This window comes from Triticum dicoccoides, chromosome 4B, assembly GCF_002162155.2.
Source record: "Triticum dicoccoides isolate Atlit2015 ecotype Zavitan chromosome 4B, WEW_v2.0, whole genome shotgun sequence".
NCBI classification, from domain to species: Eukaryota; Viridiplantae; Streptophyta; class Magnoliopsida; order Poales; family Poaceae; genus Triticum; species Triticum dicoccoides.
The window spans coordinates 324,864,711-324,868,651 of record NC_041387.1 but is presented as its reverse complement, the minus strand read 5'-3'; positions in this window follow the sequence as shown (position 1 = coordinate 324,868,651).

Genomic DNA, 3,941 nt, shown 5'->3' with positions numbered 1-3,941 from the left:
CCATCGATAGTGGAGTACTACTGTACAAAAGCATACATTTTTTAAAAGGCTAGCGTATTGTTCATCACATATATATATATATATACCCAGTTAAATTCTCAACCTAGAACGACGTGCATGCCATGTAGTAAACCAATCCGGAGGAAGTATAGTAAAAATGAGGTGATTTTACCAAGCGATCGGCGGGGGAGCATGGCCTGTCATGCAGTCCCACGTGTCATGATGTACCAAGGCGATGTGCGTGTCCCTCTTGAGGCAGAAGCAATACTAGTACGTGGTTTGAGATGATATTGAACTGAAGTGTGAAATAATGGTTGCTTCGTCCGTCTGGGAAGGTGCGGCATTGTGATTTGACGTCTCATTGCTCATTACTAATACTGGGCCGGTACGAGTGGGGTGCATCCCCCCTGCTGTTCTGCACTGTTATTTGGTGCTTGACACGTCGACCCGGTTGCTATATGTCCCACATGTCGGCGACACGAAGTACAGAATTCATGAAAGGGAGCATCGACGGAGGAGTATACTACAGAATTCATGAAAGGGAGCGACTTAGTTTTGGAAAAATCTGTTTTTACGGAGTACGTACCCACTAGGGTTTATAGGGCTCATCTAAAAAACATTCGTTTTTCTGTTTGATAAGTCTCAATTCTACTATACTAGTAGTAGTACCATTACATGTTGGATTTCGAGGTGCGTTAGATCACCCGATGCAAGCAGTGTCAAGAGGAAACTAACCAATGCATGTACAAGTTCATGGAAATTTAATGGTCATTCATGCATTCGTTCTAATTAATGCCTCGGTAAACATAACTTCTTTAGAAAAACGGGCGTACTGTGCAAACTATGAAATTAATTCGACCACTCACCGTCTACCTTGGTTGGAGAGATTTTGAAATTGAGCCATAAACTGGAAAGGAGGGAGTAGTAACTTTTGTCTCGATTACTATTTGTGGCCTTGTATAGATGCAAAATGTATTTTTTTATAGTGGCCTTGTATAAGTAAATAGAGGGAGTACTAACCAAAGTACGTAGTAGGGACGAGGAGTAAATGGAGGGAGTAAAAATTTTCTCCTCGTGCTGCGAGCCACCGCGCGCGTGGGCGAGGGAGCCGTCGTAAAGGCGTATAGCAGTACAGTAGTAAGCTTCACCTCATCCTGCGAGCCACTGTGCCCGTGGGCGGGGGAGACAGTGTACTAAGCAAGTTTCTCCTCGTTTTGCGAGTTGATGGGACACATCAAAAGTACTCCAGTGTATAGAGCCTTGTCTCTAAGGTAGGCCCCACATGGTTTGCCTCTTTTTTTAATTTAACATAACGCATCAAGTCGCAATTTGTTTGTTCACCCATGGTAGACGATCCTCCCTCCACCAAGTGGACAACCAGTACACGTGCCAAATTACCACGTGGTCTGCCTTTTTCGTACAGAAATGAGCTCCACCGTGTACCCGCGCGGGTGTGGTTGGGAAAGAGACGGGAGTACATGCGCCATGCATGCACCTCTTCTCTTCGTGCACGTCCCCCACCTACGTGGGTGTGTGTTAGAGAGATACAAACCTAGACATAATGCGTCGTCCATCCCCATGCCTCCGCCCAGTCCGACCACCAGTCACCACCACGACACCATGCCCCACTCCTCCTCACCTTATCTCTCATATTTCTCCCTCCATTTTTATATACAAGGGGCCACTATCAAAATTACAATTTGCAGATATACAAGGCCATTAACACTAATCGATGCAGTATTAATGGTGTTTGCCTCGTGGTACTAGCAAAGGAGGACATTAATTATCCCTTGCATGCATGCGGGAGTTTGTAAAAAATGCATCTTGATGTTTCATGCAATGCACGGGCATCTTGCTAGTCCATGAAAACAACACATGGCAAAATTCCACGGCGAACGAGGGATTTGAATCTGTTGGGAGGGGTTGTTTGTATCTTGCCCGGGGTAGCCAAAATATTGGCGACCCTTTTGTCCATCGGTGCCTTTTCCACCGATGAACGAGGAACGGCTCGGGTGCTCATGCTGTCATGCATCCTCCAGCGTGCACGTTGGAGATGAGCTCGCACGAGCTGTGTTTTTTTGTCCCACAACGCCGCCCGAGCCACCCGCAGACCGACCGGCGACCCGCAAATTAAGCCATCCAACCATAGCCACACACATTATGACAGCAACTCAATCAACCGGACGAAATGCACGCAAACACGTAGACAAACTGATATTTCATATAAACAACGACGGAAATCATTTAAATAACCGGATTTTCACACAAACATGATGGATTTCATTACATTCAAATGGTCGCCCGCCGATCGATTTGTGTTCCTCATGTCCGGCAGCACGATCACCGGACTGCCGGGAGCCCTGGAGGTATATGCTTCAGCACAAAGGATGGCTCGCTTCCCCACTGCCCAACTGATATCATTGGCTGGTGCCGAAGATGATGGTGGCCGACACCGGTTCGAACATCACCGGCCACTACTTCGCCATGGCCGGCACCTGCTCGAGTTCATCCTAACATTCACCTCTTCCGTGGAGCCCATGCGGGGTCGACGAAGGTCCTCGCAACAAAAGGATCTGGCAAGACACCTGCTGTGTACGCCGGCGGTCGCCTCCGCGGTGGCCTTCATGGGACCCAAGCGGCGGCAGCCTCCCATGTTCTACTTCTCCTTGATGATGGCGGCGGACGTGGAGGCGCTGGCCACCAACTTGTCGCTCTCCGTGCACCTGGCTTCTGTCGCTGCTTGCATGGCGCGGCCGCCGGCATGGAAGTCTCGGCCACAGAAACGGGAGACATGGTACAAGGCGGCGGCGTGGACGGCAGCAACGACGCCCGTGCGCTGCTCCTCGTCGAGCTGGCCTAGAGCGGCGAGTTGCTGGACCGCGCGCCGGCTTGGGGCGGCAACTGGCTCCGTCGTTGAGGGGAGGGAGGTGGATCAGCTAGCTTCATAGCTCGTATCCGGCGGGCTACCCAACCAGCATGGATGAGGAATAACTACTCTTCGTAAGCCATTGTAAGAGTCGACAAAATGGTGGAGGAGATAGGGGAGCGGCGGAGGTGTGCGATTCTTGGCCGGCGTTTGGCCTCGTTTAAATAGGAGATTAAATAGATGGCAGACGGGAGGAGCTCGGCCAGCGTTGCGTTTAACGCTGGCCCGGTCATGAATGGACGTGTGTCCAGAGTGGGTTTCTCGGCTTCCACACGGGCGCGTTTCATCGAGGCGTTAGAATGCGGCACGGAGGCGTGTTCAGCCGGGCGTACCACGAGTGGCGCCCTCCACTCCGACCTAGGACACCGTGCCGTTCTTACACTGACATGTGGGCTCTTTGGGTGCATAGCCTGCATGTCAGTGACCCAACGCAGGCAGCGCACAGCAGAGGAACCTTTGGTGGGCCAGGGCGGTCAGAAGCGGGCATTTCATAAACCGATGATTGTTCATTGAGTGTGATGTAATCCTTTTCATGTAGTTAAGCCTACTATGTTGATAGCCTGTTCGATACATTGTGATTCATAAAGACCGATGCAAACATCAATGTTCTGCTTATCACAAATAAGATTGATTAATACCCGTAACAATCCATGTCCTTAACAAAAGGTGCATTCACGTATAGGTTGAGCATGTGTCTTGCGTCGTGTGCTGTGTGCATGCAGGTGTGCGAGTGTTGCGTGCGTGCAAGGGTGCGTTTCAGTGTTGCATGCATGGGCGCATACGTGCATGCGTTCGTGAGTGCATGTGTACATGTCAGTGTTGCATGCCAGCATGCGTGTGTGTGTACGTTATGTGTACGTGTCAGTGTTGCATGCCTACATGCGTGCGTGTCTTGCGTGTGTGCATGTGTACGTGCGGGGTGAGGCTACACGTCAGTCGACTGACTTTTTCATCTCTGGTCATTAGATTTTCCAGCCGTTGGATACGAAATCAAGGGCCTCCAGTTTATCATCAG